This window comes from Arvicanthis niloticus, chromosome Y (assembly GCF_011762505.2).
Source record: "Arvicanthis niloticus isolate mArvNil1 chromosome Y, mArvNil1.pat.X, whole genome shotgun sequence".
Classification (NCBI taxonomy): Eukaryota; Metazoa; Chordata; class Mammalia; order Rodentia; family Muridae; genus Arvicanthis; species Arvicanthis niloticus.
The window spans coordinates 6,452,025-6,469,355 of record NC_133431.1 but is presented as its reverse complement, the minus strand read 5'-3'; the positions used below and the strand labels follow the sequence as shown (position 1 = coordinate 6,469,355).

The following is a 17,331-nucleotide window of genomic DNA, read 5'->3' as shown; positions in this document are numbered from 1 at the left end:
TGGACCCCAAAGCTATGCCATCCCCAACTTGGCTGGAGGACCCGGACTGGGTCACCTAGCTCTCTGCCCTAGCAGCCCCTGTACACTGTGCATACTGAATGCAAGCAGCTCTCCCTGAAGCTGCCCAGTCACTCAGAGGATGGGGACAGGGTGCCCTAGAGAAGCCTGGTGTGGGGAGGAGCGGGGCGGGGCGGGGCGGGGCCATTGTGGAGGCTCGAGGTGGTGCTGCGACTGAGGAAGCAAGGGCTGCAGCGCAGTGCAGATGGTGCTGCTTGGAGCCCTGCTGACTGGTTACCTTTTCCGGCGTCCTCCCGGCTGTGGTGAGGGCACTGAGTGGAGGTGGCAACAGCGAGGCCCAGGTATGGTGTGTTGAGGCGGTGTGGAAGGTGAGCGACCCTCTCGGGGACTGATGGGTCTGGGAATGGAAGGGAGTCTGGAGATCTCGGTCCGTGCTGCCCTCGAACCTCAGGCTGCCGAATTGTGTAACCGAGACCCGCGGTTCCCTCTCCGCCACGGTACGGCCACCCCACCTCTGCTGCCTGCACTGCATGGTTCGCCAACCTGTGCGCCCACGGGCCTGACTCTGAGCCCCCGAGACAGTGTTGTAAGTCACTCTTTCCTCCAGGGCTGGTGCTACTGTAGAGTGAAAAATTATAAAGGCCATCTTATGAAATATGTGTAAATTTTTCGCCTTAGACCTTGGGCAGAAAAGCACCTGCCAGCAGGTTTGGGTCCATCTAATTAGTTACAGAGGAGGGGGGAGTTACAGTACAAAGGCCTGTTAAGAACATCCCAGAAACTGACTGGCCAAGGGAAGAACTACACCCTGCGCCATGGTACGGCCTACTAGTGTTCAAAAGAGGTAAAACAACCAATCCTGTGCACCCGCGCGAAAGTTCGATTTTTCCCTACCCCGCCCATATATAAGCGCTATGCCCCTGAGCCACGGGGTCAGTCCCTCTATCCCCTATGTGAGATATGGGGATATGGGCTAGCCCAGAGCTCTGATATAATAAACCACCTCATGTATTTTACAGCAAGACGGTCTCTCATGTGTCCTTTGGGTGCGTGTTATCCTGTGACTTAAGTGGACCCCTTTTTGGGGAGTCCCGGACCTTTCATCTTGGTTCCCTGACCGGGAGACTTTCGTCCAGGCTTACGCAGCTACCCCAGGACTTCCGAAGACCCCTTGGAGGTGGGTTTAAGTCTGTGTACTGTCTGTGTGTCTGTGTGAGTGAGGTATATTTGGGTGTACCCGCCGCTGCATCTGTTTTCTGTTCTGGTTCCGTTTTTCTGGCAGCTGCCATTGTGTGATCGTGAGGTCCAATGGGTGTGCTGCCGTTTTCTGGTTTGATTCTAGTTTCTGTCAGCTGCTGTTGTGAGACCGTGAGGTCCAATGGCCTGAAGCTGCAAATATCTGGGAGATGTCCCAGTATGAAGGAGCTGGAGTGCTCCCTGCACGGGAGATGGTTGTGGACACTTTTCCCGTTGTGACTCGAATTTAGCTGGTTGTTTAAGTCTAGACGCGGATGACTATGTTTTAATATTAATGTCCTTTGTCTATATGTTGTCTATATGTTGTTTTGAGTTTCTTTTTAATGCGATGTGGCAGCCTCTCCCCGCGGCTGCACGCTGGGGAGAAAGAGCCGAGCTTTAAACAATCACCGTGCGCCACGTGGCACCGCATGTGGCACGGAGAGACGCCCTCCCGCCGCCGAGAGGATGGGTGGGCTGACAGTGAACGCGGGCAGGGCAGGCTGTGTAAACACGGATAGGCGGGGAAAACAGGCGGTTTGCGCCGGCCCTTCAGGCCATTCTTCACGTCACGGGTCGCGAGTGATTGTCTGCTAGAGACACTTCCAAGATGGTGTCCAACCTAAAAACTACGTTACCCAGCAGGCCCTGTGGCTTAGGGAACTACAGCCAAGATGGCTGCCGGCCCCTCCCCTGTCGCCGGGGTAGAAAAAGGAAAAAAAAAAGAAAGAAAAAAAGAAAGAAGAAAAAAACTGGTTAAAACCGCTTACTTAATTTAGTTTAAAACTTACTTGTGAGACAGTCTTGATTTACACAAGAAAAACTGATAGTTCGCCCTACTCTGTGGCCAGAAGAAGGGTACCAATAGAAAATAAAAGTTGATAATGATTTTTCCCAATTTAATAAGTAAAAGAGTGCTTTTTTTTTCTAAAATTACAGCTTAAAAGTTATAGGCTGTCCTGAGTCAGAAATATATATATGGGCTTCAGTTTCGATAGATTTTCTAGCCATTAGTGTTTGAGACAATTTCATTACTTATATGAGATTTTCATTAAGATTTGGTTCAAAGATGAGAGTTCAGACAAGATAAAATTAAAAAGGTGGTAAAGACTTGTGCTTATATGTTAAAAATGTTTACTTTATCGTTCTTGTTATATATCACTTCTAAAACAATTTTCTAATCAGAAATAATTCTTTAAAAGGTTTTTATATAACTATGACCAAAGTTTCTATTTTGTTACAAGCTAAATTCAAATAAGTGTCAAATGTAACTCAAGTTGCCTTTTAAAAATTGTTAATACTGTGTAAATCTTTAACATCGTAATAGTTCTTACTGTGAAATGCTACAGATAAGGCTATTTGTTCTGATTTGATTTCTTTCTTAGAGCTTCAGAGGTGAGCTCACATTACACCTGTGGACAAGGTACTGTTTACAGACTAAATTAGGTTGTGGTCTCTAGTGTGATATGAACAACAGTCATGCAGCCTCACAGATACATTAGTCTGTACAGAGTCCTAAAAGACTATTTACTGCTTTTACAGGTGATCAAAGTAATAAAAAAGATAAGAGCCTTTCTTCCATAAGACCCTTGTAGGTTCTGGCCTTCAGGAGTAGAGAACAAGAGAAGACACCGAAAGAATGTTCCCTCAAACATGGGGACCCCATCAATTGATCAGGCTGTGGTCAACAGTGGGTTACAGAAGGTAAGGGACACCCAAAGGCCCACGCCAGATTCCATTGACAGATCTTGAGAGAGCTAGAGACATTCTGTCAGTGTAGACAAGACTTCAGAGGCTAGAGAGACTACAAAATGAGTCATTGAAAGATTTAGGAAATATACTATTCTATATCAGGGAAAAAGGAAAAAAAAAGAAAGATAAGATAGATGGGATCATAGACAGGGTTAAAATTATTGGTGATAATAGCAAGTGAGAGAAGGTTAAGGAGTAGAGAGAAGTTGCTGGGAAAGTCTAAAAGAAAAGAATAGAGAAGAGATTAGAAGATAAAAGGTTTACTGTAAGTTGCTGTGAAAGTCTAGAGGAAAAGAGTGGAAAAGATAAAAAGTCTAGAGAGAGGAAGAAAAAGAAAGGTGACAGGGAAAGAATTTACAGAAAGCAGAGAAGAGGGACTCTAATCAAAGGGAGATAAGAAAGTCCTTTTAAAAAAGATCAGTGTGCACATTTCGAGTGAAGGAGCCAGCTTCGGGTCCAAGAGTGCCCTAACAAATAGAAGCCAGGGCCAAGAAATCCCAGGCCTTGAAAAACATCCCAGATAATAAAGATATTAGCTCTGTGTGGAGACAGCAATTAAGATAGACAGGGTCCTCTTCCAGGCCAATGGGCCAAAATATATTTATGGACTACCCGAAAATGGTGGACTAAGAGATGGGCTGGGTATCCCATTCATTTATGGTCATCCTAGACTGTTCCTACCCTCTGTCGGGTTGAGACTTACTCCCCAGGATTGGGGCCCAGACAGGCTGCAACTAACTGACAAGAACTCACAGGTAGAGGAAAGGCTCCTCCTACTGACTCCAGCCGGGAGCCGAGGTAACGTGCTTTACAGACGGGAGCAGTTTTCTCCATGCTGGTCAGAGGCAAGCCAGCACTACTGTGGTGGACACAAATGTCATCTGGACTGACTCCCCACCCCTGAGATCATCGGTGCAGAGAACAACCTTGGAACTTGGGGCTGACAAGAAGACTAACATCTGCATGGACAACAGGTATGCTTTTGCCACAGCCCATGTCTGCAGGACTACATACCAAGAGAGGAAACCCTGATGAAGCCAGCAACTGTGAGTACTCGTTGCCCAGGACACCAAAAGAGAGGAGACTCAGTGGCCTGAGGCAATAACCGGACAGATCAAGTGTCTTGTTCCAGCCTGTTCCACTTGTGGGCCTAAGAGATGGCCTCACTTAAAGCACAGAGTAAGAAAAAGAACTCAGATTGCTAGCCATCCTGCCAGATACTATCTAGAGAAAAAGAGACAATGGTGCACACAAGAAGGGAGAACTATACTCCCCAAAAAGCAAAGGATTTACCAGGCTAAATACACAGATGGACTCTTAAGATATAAATACAACCAAGCCGCCAAGAGACTTAAAGCGTATAAGAGAAATAATAAGACTTAGAGTAGATAAGAAATACCTAGGAGAAAACAGCCTAGCATAGGGACCTTCTCGAGGTTTCAAGTGTCCTAGGTAATTAGATCAGAGAGCAGTTTTAAGGTAAGTCAGGAATTAAAGATCCAATGTTTATATTGTCTTTAAAGCTCAGGACAGGTAGAAAAAATATACAGGACCCTAAAATTAAACTACCCTTGGGAACTGGCGCTGGCTAGAGTGTCCCTTGTCCTTGTTCCACGCCCAGAATGTCCCTTTTGTGTGAGAAATGATTCTTCAGGCTACTAAGAGACTTCCTGGTGCTGCTGACCATCGGACCTCCTTGGAATCTACCAACGCACGTGCCTGAACATCCAGATGCCAGATCAACCTCCTGCTGTTTAGCTCAAGATTGCCTGCTATCCTACAAGACTAAAGAACTGCAGGCCTTGACTCGTGAGACATCCCACCCTAGAGACACTGGGGTAATGCTGCCTTAGAGGGTAGGGCTTAGGGTATATACACCCAAGGTTAAATGACAGCTTGTAATTACAAGATTGAAGTTGAAATGTGAATCTAGAGTTATATGGATTTGTTCCTTTTACAATTTCTCTTTATTATATATGTGATTTTATATATATGTAGACAGCTTTGTGCCACAAAATGTGTAAAAGTCAGAGGACAACTTTGAGAGTGTGTTCCAAAGCAATAGAAATGTTTCGAGACACCTAGCAAATAAAATAGAGCCCGAGAAGCCCTGTTAACAGATACTTAGTTCCTAAGATTGATAAATGGTGAGCTTGCAGTCAAAGATTATTATATACTTGTCCAGCTAGTTCCCGCAGGTACTCTTGAACTGAGTTTGAGATACACCCTAGATGATTCTGCAGAGAGCCTATTTTCCTTGACTCTAGCTGTTACATTGTGACTAGGAGTGGCCATAGGTATAGAGACAGGTGTAACTACATTGATACAGACACCTCATTATTTTCATCAGCTGAGAGCTGCCACTGATATAGATTTGAGAGCCCTAGAATAGTCAGCAACAAAGTTAAGTTGTTACTAGACTTGCTGTTTCTTAAAGGAAAAAGTCTGTGTGCTGCTCTAAGAAAAATATTACTATTATGTAGACCATTCAAAAGTGACCAGAGAGTAAATTCAGAGAAAGGTTACACCAGAGACACAGAGAGGCACAACAATGTTAAATTGAGAGTTGGTTCAATCCTCCCTTACTGGACCACTTGTGATTTTACATTTGCTTTTAACCATAGGCCCCTACATTTTAAATAGATTAGTAACTTTTGTTAAAAAAAAAAAAATAATAAATGCTGTTCACCTTTTTGTGTTGCGCCACCAATGTAAGACTTTGGGTCAAGAAAATGGTAATTATGATACTGGAGTTTAAACTTTTCTAAAGATCCAAATCAGAAAAAATAGAGTTGAAAATAGAGTTATTAATAATTGAGTTTTTATGATTAAAAACATAACCAAATTGGAAGAGGTGGGGATGTAGAGTGAAAAATTATAAAGGCCATCTTATGAAATATGTGTAAATTTTTCGCCTTAGACCTTGGGCAGAAAAGCACCTGCCAGCAGGTTTGGGTCCATCTAATTAGTTACAGAGGAGGGGGGAGTTACAGTACAAAGGCCTTTTAAGAACATCCCAGAAACTGACTGGCCAAGGGAAGAACTACACCCTGCGCCATGGTACGGCCTACTAGTGTTCAAAAGAGGTAAAACAACCAATCCTGTGCACCCGCGCGAAAGTTCGATTTTTCCCTACCCCGCCCATATATAAGCGCTATGCCCCTGAGCCACAGGGTCAGTCCCTCTATCCCCTATGTGAGATATGGGGATATGGGCTGGCCCAGAGCTCTGATATAATAAACCACCTCATGTATTTTACAGCAAGACGGTCTCTCGTGTGTCCTTTGGGTGCTTGTTATCCTGTGACTTAAATGGACCCCTTTTTGGGGAGTCCCGGACCTTTCACTACCCAGGCCATTCATTCCCTGTGCATGGGAGCATCTGCTCCTCCAGCTTTTGCAGATCAGGGAAGGTGTCCCAGGGGCCTGCGCTGCGGTTCTCCAGCTTCCTCTCACGACTCACCTCCAGTGTATGGTTTCTCTCTCTGCCTTGCATAGTTTCCATTAATAAAAACCAAAATAAGTCACAGGGTAAGTTAAGCAGAATATTGGAAAAAAAGCAACTAAAAATACGTTTTACTTCTTTTCTAGTAACAATAATGCCAACTGAAACAATGTGGGTATTCATAGATATTTAGAAATGTAATTTTCTTTGAACAGAACTTGAGAGTATGAGAAAAGTGATTATTGAGAGACAAGTTGTAGGTTCTTTTAATATCTCATCTCCTTGTAAACCTTATACAAAAGCAAGTCTTAAGTTCTAGTGTCATCTTCCTTAGATTGTGGGATTAGTGTTGTCATTTGGTGTCCTTACTTTGCTTGCTATGCCTCACATAATAAGAATGATCTTTTCCAAGTTCTTTTGAAAAAGAACATGGATTGAACTTTTTGTTCTCAAATTCTTTGTAAAGCTCTGAGTTACTTACAGGATTGAATTTAAGCTCCTCCCTGCCATCAGGGCAGCTGCCAAGTTACCCTTAGCCTTACCCCGTGACTCTAACTATTGGGCTTCAGGATGCTACCCAGGCAGATACACTGGACACCTCTTCTGGCTGGTGGTACTGGTGGTAGTTGTTTTTGTCTTCTATTGCTGTTCTTTACTTGAGAGAACTCCGGATTCCTAAAATAGAAGCAAGTCTCTCTTTTTTTTTATTTTTGACTCTTTTGTTTGGTATTAAATTAAATATTTTTCTCATTTGTATTTATTATTAGATACACTTTTCACTTGTTATTTATTCCCATTAGACTTTGTGGCTCTCCTCTCCCTAACTACATCGTAGAGATCCATTAGATTATTTATAATTTTATCCCTAGTACTTAGAACTGTGCCTGGTACCTAATAGGCTCTTGGTAAAAATTTCTAACTAAATGGATCCTGTAGTTGATTTGAACATGTGACATTTTCAGTCCAGATCCTGCCGGTCCCCATTTACTGATTGCTTGAGCCTGGACTGGTTAATGATGTCTGGTGCTTCATTTTTTCAGCTGTATATGATGACTATAGTATTACCTACTTCATAGCATTATAGTGAGGAATTGAGTTAATACATGCTAAAGAACATAGGTCTGAGTTTTCTATGCTGTGTGTAGAGGCCCTAGGACTATGCCCAATGTCCTCCACTGTTCTCTACATTAATATTAGAGTCAAGCACTGAACCTGGCCTTGCCATTTTGGCTGGACTGGCTGACTCCTAGGATCTGTGTCTTGTCAGACAAAGTGTTGGAGTGGATAGAAACGGGCAGCACTGAAGCAGATTTTCCATGGATAAGAGTCTAAACTGAGGCCCTTCTGCTGGCAGAGCAGCACTGCACTTATTGAGCACCTCCCTAACCCTTAAAATCAAACAAGCAGACAACCCACACTTTCAAAAATGTTGTTTCTTTTTTTTTGGTGCAGGGTTTTTCTGTGAAACCCTGCCTTTTCCTTGGTAGCCTATAGATCAGGCTGGTTTCAAATTCAAGTGATCTGCCTACCTACCTCTGCATCCACAGTGCTGGGATAAAAAGTGTGTTACCATTGCCTGTCTTCTGACAACATTTTTTATTGCCGTAAGATAAAATAGAATTCGTCTTTATATTGTTTTTGAGTGAAAGTGTAGAGTGAAAAATTATAAAGGCCATTTTATGAAATATGTGTAGATTTTTCCGCCTTACAGAACTCGGAACTGAAAATAAGATTTCAGGCCTTCACATTCCAGGTGAAGGACACTTGCTGGATTACATTCCCCAAGCCTTGCCCAAGGCAGGAAGGCATTCCTGACTACAGATAAAGATGCTACCACCTAGGTGGGGCCATAGCCCTATAGCTGGAAAAAGTAAAGATAGTAATCTGAAATGGCAGAATAGTACACAATACCATGGTGAAAACCACATTTTTGAGAAGGATGAGTGTGCAGAGTGATCTCACATGACTCTAGATCATTTGGGCTAGATTCTCTGAAATGTTCCACTGTTCTTGGTTACCCCTCCCGTGGTCTTCCTAGTGCTATGTTCAAAATTTGTAAAACAACCTTTCATGTGTAAGCGCACGAAAATGCCTTCCTCCCCCCACCCCATGCTATAAAAGACCCTTTATCCCACCACACGGGGCCAAAAACCCTGCTCTTGGAGCTAAAGAGCTTGTTGTTTTTGACCGCCGACTCCCCCCCAATAAACCTCTGCTGATTGCATCCAGGTATGGTTTCTTGTGATTTTTGGGTGGTCGCAATCTGGAGGCTTGAGGAAGGGTCTCCTGAGTATGGGGGTCTTCAAAAGTTTGTTGCCTAACAAAGTTTATTTGACTTTCTAAATAGTTTCCTGTATGTCTAGAATAAAATAAAATGTGCTGAGAGTGAGAAAGCCATCAGAGTGGCTTTCCTAGGTTTTGCTTTGATGTTCTACTGGAAAAACGATTGTGGTGATGGACAAAGTTACTGGGCCTTCTTGTTTCCAGACAGGAAAACTCGAAGATCTCAGGGAAGTCTGTGTTTTGAAGTGTTCAGGAAGGAGAGGTCTTTTATCATCTTTAGTGTGATGTTTTCTACCAGTTTGTACAAGGAGTTTTTCCTACATGTTATATTTTGGTTCTCAAGTTAGAGCGTAAAGCAACCTAGGATATTCTACATACTTACATTTGCTCTCCTTTTTTAAGATGTGTTGTTTTTTCCTTTATTGTTTATGAAAATGAAATCGTATATTTAATCATAAAAACCTTGAGATTATGCATCAAATTATTCTTACAAACTCATGATTCTGCCTATGTCAATTATATTTCCATAATACTAGATATTTTATTTATCATTTATCATTGGCAAATGGCTTTTTATAATTTCTTTTGTATTTCAGTCTCAACTTTAAGTCAGGATTCTAAGCCATGTGCCTGACACTTAAAAATGAAAATGAAACACTGCTTGTCTTTTTAACATTTGTTCCAAAATTTAATAATAATTGGTAAATTACTATGTATGGGCTCTGTTCCAGAACTCTTTGCTAAGTGGTTTCCCATTTAATATTCAAAAGCACTGTAAAATTTTGGTACCTTCAGAAACAGGTTTGTAGAGATAATAGTACTTGCTTGGGTCACATAGTACAAAGGAACCGGGATATTTACTTACTTCTCTGTGACTCATGACCCAGATCCTAAGTCTTTTGTGAGCTACATTTTAAAAGGACAAAGTTTTGCATATATTTGTAAGTGTATGTGTAAGAATAAATTGTAAAAATGAAATTTTAGGTCTCAACGTGAGAGTTTCTTAGGTTCAGAGTTTCAATTTACACTCAAGTGTTAGCTGCCCCTGGGGTGCATTCCAAGGGCTTGAATAAACATTTCAAAAGCACAAAAGACCCAAGATAGAGGCAATAAAACACCTGGGTAAACGGAAGTCACTTCAAAGGAATTCTCCCAGGAACAAGATACATATGTAAAATAGGATAGCCTGGTTGTAAATTGAGGGCTAGATAGAAACCAGGTTTGGGAACGGATGTTTGAAATCTCTTTTATTGTCTAAGAAGCGATTTACTGTCTTTGTGAACTTTGTATATATACCATCCTTTTTGGTCACTCGGGGTTCCTCTTTCTCGCTTGAGGGTGAGGGACCCCGGTGCACCGGCTACTGTTATTCCACCTATTCATCAAATAAATCTCATGCGATTGCAGCGACTCCCTTCCGTGAGTATCTCTGAAAGAGCGCTTCCTGTGGGTTTGGGTTTGGATCCTTAGAGTCCAACATATGTTCCTCCAAATTACAAGCAGTTTTTCATTATTTCTGCCTAAGAAGATGTTGTCTGATTCATGGAAGCTGTAGTCACATGTGTTTGAAGGATGCTGGGATTTGGACTCCAGGCTGCATGAGCAGCAAGTTTTTTTTTAACCTGGAACCAATCTGTCTAGTCCCCAGAACTGTAGTTTATAAAGCATTTAATATAGATTTAAAAGTGGACATTAAGGGAGGAGAAACACATGCGAACATGATAGGCATGAGGAAAGGAAAGGTAGATGTGGGGAACAAGCTATGTCAACCTGTGCCCTTCCCCCAGGCTGCAAACCAGTCTAGGTTGAGCTGGCTGGAACATGCTGTTTACCACTAGAGATCCAAATAAGGAAGGACCTGGGAAGCTGCCTGCATTGGAGACCTGAAGTCCGCCACTGGAGTTGAGTTGAATGGACTGCCTGCTGAGCTTGCTCCTTACACCTCTGGCCCCTGATTAAGGATGCACACCCCTCATCCACACTGCTGAGCTATCCTTGACACCTCCCAGACTGCTATCTCCTTGCCCAGCCCCTGGGCTAAACGGAGAAGAGACTCTGGGGGGTGGGGCTTCCCCTTTCCCTTTATATGTGAAAGCCAATTATTAAATTTCAAGCCTTGATCAGAGAACTTTGTCTTGGCTTTGTCTCTTCACGCCCTCTGTCCCCTTTCATTCCCAGCCCCCCTTTCAGGTGAACCCAGTTGACTTGTGGCTGCAGGCTGTTACATCAACCAAAGACAGAAGTGAGTCTGGGTCAAGAAGAGATGATGGGAAAAACCTTTAATAAATAAATAAAGTAAGTAATTTATAATGACCTTATTTTATTCTGTGTATGTATGTCTATATGTGTGCATGTGCATATATGGAGGTCAGAGGACAATGAGTAGGGAGGTTGTCAGACCACAGGGATTCTGGTGATAGAACTTGGGTCCTCATGCTTAATGACAAGTGCTTTAACCCTCTTTAAAAATTACATTTATTGGAATGGAGAGATAGCTCAGTAGTTAAGAGCACTGACTGCTCTTCCAGAGGTCCTGAGTTCAATTCCCAGCAACCACATGGTGGGTCACAACCATCTGTAATAGAATCTGATGTCCTTATCTGGTATGTCTAAAAATAGCTATAGTATACTCATACAAATATAATAAATAAATCTTAAAAATTACATTTATTATTTTTATGTGTGTGAGTGTGCAGGAGTTGTGTATGTGGATGTTATAGAAATTATTTAATCCCAACTCAGGGGTTCTACCCTGCCTTTAGCTATTTAGTTCTCAGATAAAAGACACATACAACCTTTATATTTAAAATAAGCCTTAATTAGCATAAAAGCAGCTATTGATCCTCTAGCTGTTATGTCTCTATCCCAGCCAATAATCCCACTATATAATTTGCCATGTTTTGTCTAAGCTGCTTTTAACTCCAATTAGCCAACCTACATGGTCATTATTTTATAACTAACCTAACCCTCAGCTTCTTCCTCCCTTTATCTTCTTTTCCCCTCCAGGTTCTTCTTTGATGCAGGGGAAGTCCTGGAATGGTAAAAACCTACTTCTGTCTCTTCTGTCCAAGTATCAGGTATTGACTGTTGGCATCTCTATTCAGCAGTTGGAAATAATTTGGGGAAAACATCACAATAGCATCACTTGGGTCTATGTGTGGACTCTCTTGTCTCTGGGACAGTCAGGCCTTGGGGGCCTGCAGTTAGCATTATAATACGTAGTGACAGACTAAACCTCAACAAGTGGAGGTCAGGGGCATCTGGTAGGAGTCTGGTTTCTGTGTAGGTTCCAGGTATTAAACTGATTGCAGATGTCCCTGGATTCCACTATACTTAATGTCCTCAGTTGTAAGTAACTAAGTAGAAAACTGGTGGTTAAGGTAAGCGAAAAGGTACTGAGAAGAGAGATAGGACTTGGTCCAAACTAAGCTTATCTCACCTTATCCTGGAGTTGCCACAGGTTGCTTTCTCTGCATTTGTGTCACATCATGAGTTATGTCATGTGAGTAAATGTGCACACCCATTAACTCATTGTATATTTGTTTTAGCTAACAAATATTTCTTGTAACTCTAAGTGAAGGTAAGGTAGCACTTTACATCTGGATATAATTACAGTAAGTGGATTGATTAAACATCACTCAAAGGCACTTGCACTTATTTTGGTGATTGGTGTGTTTGAGATAGGCTCTGGCTGCATAGCTAGCTAGCCTCTGTTGGCTTGAACTTAAAACAGATTTGTAGTTTGTTTTAAGGCTAAAGACTTATTATAAGTTAACTTTTATCCTTTGCTTTATCTCCATGGTTATTGAAAAGGCTAAAGTTCTCTACCCACTAATTTCGTTCTTAGGTGGCTCTCATTTGTATAGTTTATTTCTTTGTATCACAGTTGTATTTGTAAATTGACTGTAGAGTAAACAAAAGTGCTGTCATAGTGGAATACAGTTGCTCTAGCCAGTTGCTTCTTGCCAGGGTTACTTCAGTCCACTTTACAGATAAACTATTGTGAGGTTCTTGGAATCAGGCTCTGAACCCAGTGACATCACATCTAGGCGACCCCCACAGCGTTGCCAAGGCAACAGCCATACATTCCCAGAAGCCACCTGGCTACTTCACCTTTACCTGGGAGAGGCTATGTCACCGCCCATATAAAACAGGCAGAACCCCCTGGTCTCGCTGTCTTCTTCCCTCTTCTACTTCTCCCCCTCACCATCTTTGCCCTGAATAACTTACCCCTCCCCCTTGGAATTGTTAATTTGGTGTTGTGTGTTCTAAGCTGTGTGCAGACTTCTAACAGAGGTGGCGTTTGATTCTGGGAAACTTAATTTGTTTACTTCTAGTTTGTTCTTATTTCTAAGATACAAACAACCTAATATAGAGATCAGTATATTTGGAAAATTCTTAGACTCCAGTTCTCATTAATTTAGTATGGTGTTTTTTAAAAACATGGCCCACTTTTCAGCCCCTCCTCTGGAGTTGACAGACTATCTACTCTCAGAGGGGAAAGAAGCCCATTTGGGAAAAAGTAGCAGATCTTTGTAAATTTTGTTCTACTCTTATTCTTAACTAATTTCCACTACTTGGGAGGTGTCTTTGCCTTGGGACAATTTAGTATAGAAAACGCAGTTTTAGTTTTCTATGGGGTTTGCTTGTTTTTTTTTTCAGTATTAATACCAAGCCCACTGCCTCTTGAATGGTAGGTAAGTACTGCACCCCTGATCCATATCCATAGTCTTAGCATCTATCTCAGTGTCAGACCTGTCAACCCTCCTAACTATACCATCAGTAAGAATTTTCTAACTGACTTTTCTCAGCAGAAACCCTGGTGAGCAAAAGGTGATTTTAAATGAGTTATCAAATGAATTACTATTTTATTTATTTATTTATTTATTTATTTATTTACTTACTTACTTACTTATTTTGGTTTTTCCAAGACAGAGTTTCTCTGTGTAGCCCTGGCTGTCCTGGAATTCACTGTGTAGACCAGGCTGGCCTCGAACTGAGAAATCCACATGCCTCTGCCTCCCGAGTGCTGGGATTAAAGGTGTGCGCCATCAATTATTGATCATTATTGGTTATCAATTAGTATTGATAATTATTGATTACCATTTATTGATTATTGATTGGCATTGATTGTTGATCTTATTCCATCACCGTGATCCCCGGCCTCTGCTTCCCTCCCGAGTGCTGGGATTAAAGGTGTGTACCACCCCTGCCCGGCTGAATTACTATATTTTTATTTCTTATTTATATATTATTTATAACTGAGACTGTGTTCCTGTAGTCTGGTCTTGAGCTCTTGAGCTTTCCCTGAACTCCTGATTCTCATTCGACCTCCCAGACACTGAAATTATAGGTGTACTACCTGGGTTTAAATCTGAAGATATATTTGACTATTTGTAGAGAAATGGCATGAGGAGACTGCTTCCAGCTTGCTGGCTTCCAGGCAACCTAGAGTCTTTGTCATTCTCAGCTGACTGAGACAGAGGAAGCTTATGTTCTCAAGCAGAGAATCCTGGTGTTCTGCCAACTAAGCTGCAAACCTGAGGAAGTCACATTCCTGTTCCTTTTCCCATGAGAGAGTAACTTTGTTTACAGTTTAATAGACATCATGATGGGAAGCAGTGCAGCAAGCAGCAGGCATAGCAGCTGGAGCAGAATGCTGGGAGCTCACATCTTCAGCCACAAAGCAGGAAGCAGAGGGAGCAGACTGGATATGACAACAGTCTTCAACCTCTCAAAGCTCACCTCCTGGGACTTACTTCCTCCAACAAGGCCATACCTGTTAATCCCTTCCAAACAGCACCACCAGCTGACAAGTGTCCAAATATCTGAGTCTGGGGGACATTCTCAGTCACTATTTGTATTTGATGGCTGTGACATACACATTAGCAGAATTCTCAAGTCATTTGCTTTTAAAAGGAGGTATATACATTCAGAATTTGAACCAGTAATTTTGTAATAGGAATCTCTTTGACTCTTAAGGGATGAAATTTTTTTAATTTTTTTTAAAAATTTTTATTTATTTATTTATTTTTTGGTTTTTTCAGGACAGGGTTTCTCTGTAGCCCTGGCTGTCCTGGAACTCACTCTGTAGACCAGGCTGGCCTCGAACTCAGAAATCTGCCTGCCTCTGCCTTCCGAGTGCTGGCATTAAAAAATGTGCCATCAATTATTGATCATTATTCGTTATCAATTAGTATTGATAATTATTGATTATCATTTATTGATTTGCATCGATTATTGATTTTTTATTCCATCACCGTCATCCCCCTGCCTCTGCCTCCCAAGTGCTGGGATTAAAGGTGTGCACCACCATCGCCTGGCCAGGGAAGAAGTCTTTCCGACTGGCATATAATCTAGGTAAGGAGAATTTAAGAGAAGCATGGAAATTCTTGGCTTCATAACATGGACACCACGGAACACCCTTGCACATGCCTAGAGCAAATTTAAAAGCAAAACTCTTCTGTCCGCAGGATTAGTAATTTATTCTCAGGGTCTTTTACATATGCCCCTAAAACATATAAATTGTCTCTCTCACTCCAGTGACTTAGCTGACAACCTCTGTGTGTCTTTAGCCATCTTTCATGTATATAATATGTCATTAATACAAATATCAGAAAGTGAAACCAAATCAAAGATGATTTCAAAAACTAGAGTCATGTGTGTTGATAAAATATCTTTTAAAGACTCTCATAAATCTTACCAAAGCCGATTTGACTTTTATAGTGTATGTAAGGCTTCATATAATAATCTTTGATATAAACTTATATAATTACAGAAATCTATGTGAATATTGTATTTATGAACCATAATGCAGTGATAGCCTAACTTGTAGCTAGAAGAATTTGACTTTGTGCCTCTTTGGATCTAACAATGACTTAACTGGCTTACTAGTTAGTCTCTAAGCCTGAAGCTTGAGACATGCCAGCATTTAATAATCTGGTGTTTTGTGGTACAGTTAAGTGTTGCCTTACGAATGCTAGTGTTTTTTGTTCTCTGCCCCCTCTTTCCTTCTCTGCCTTCATGGCTCTGCTCTTGTCTGTCGGCCTCTACCCAGTCTGCAGGCCTCAACCCTCTCCCTTCTCCCAATAAACCTTATACCTGACCTCTTGCATGTAGTAATTTCTCGAGAGCACATCTTGGCATGGTGCTGCAGTAATACTCCCTTGCTGTATTATATTTCACCCTCATGTATTAACTTTGTTATCACAATAATCATCCCCTTATGATGTGTTCTTTTAATGAACTTCTTGGTAGATGCATTTTTTTGTTGTTTTTTGTTTTTTGTTTTTCAAGACAGCATTTCTCTATGTAGCCTTGACTGTCCTGGAACTCACACTGTAGACCAGGGTGGCCTCAAACTCAGAAATCTGCCTGCCTCTGCCTCCCAAGTGCTGGGATTAAAAACATGTGCCAAAAATTATTGATCATTATTGGTTATCAATTAGTATTGATAATTATTGATTAGTGTTTATTGATTATTGATCAGCATTGATTATTGATCATTATTCCATCACTGTTATCCCCCTCTGTCTCCCAAATGCTGGATTAAAGGCGTGCACCACCACTGCCCGACATATGATGTTTTCTTTTAATGAACTTCTTCGGGGATACATTTGTATGGCAAATGTGTTATACTGTGTGTGTATTCTTGAGTGGCTAGTATGACACGGTTTAAGGCCTGTTTTAGATCAGATGATAAAGGGAATATTTTAGTAGATTGTTTAACTAGTTAGCGGTAAAAAGTAAGTAACTGTTAGTTGGACTTATCGATGTTTTATGCAAAGTGAATGTTAAATGTTGTTATTCAGGAGGGCATAGATTCTTTCTCTATCGACCCCTCTGACCCAGTTGAAAAATTGAGAAGTGTTTTCATATGAGGCTTAAATGGTAGGGTGGATGTTCTCTGGACAGATAGAACAGATAAAGCAACCTGAGAATAATTCATTTTGATAAGGTTTACTTGGCAGTAATCTTTTGTCTTGCGTTAATCAGACATTTAAATTTTCAAATTTCCCGTTTCCCTTGATAGAAGATCAATGAAGAGTACATTATGGTATAAAATTAACTTATTTTTTTCTCCCCATACAGAAATTCCACCCACCATGAGGCAGTCTTGCAGGAAGCAAGCAGAAAATGATGGCTGGGAAATAGGTGTGTTTTAATGATTAAAGATATATACATGTCTAGATAGTTTTTGTTATTTTTATTTTATGATATGGCTTCAGGTATAATGTGACTTTATACACCAACTCTGTATTTTCACTGTTCATAAACTTTAACCCTTAAAGTTTATTTTACTGTTAAGGATTTTGTCCTGAGGAAGTAGATATTCTTGCACAGAACAAACAAAAAAATATTTTAGTTCATCTCAGCATTATTAGTAATACTGAGAATTGCAAAAAATATATAAGTATCTAGTACATAGTATTGTCAGTTAATCATCTGTATATAGTAAAACATTTTCTTTTTATGTGTCAATTTTTGAGAAAATACAATGAACAAATAAAATTTTAATAATCAGTAAAAACAAGTCGTTTGCAGTTTGGACAACACATACCATTGTTGTCACCTCTAGCTTTACTTTAAAGACATGAT

General features: G+C 41.1%; 1 long non-coding RNA gene across 1 annotated transcript; it reads left to right on the top strand.

Moving 5' to 3' along the window:
• The first annotated feature begins 231 nt into the window (after positions 1–231).
• LOC143437382 (uncharacterized) lies at positions 232–10,861 on the top strand. The gene is made up of 2 exons (XR_013106875.1): positions 232–359; positions 10,521–10,861. It is a non-coding gene; the product is annotated as an uncharacterized LOC143437382 (long non-coding RNA).
• Positions 10,862–17,331: the final 6,470 nt, after the last annotated feature.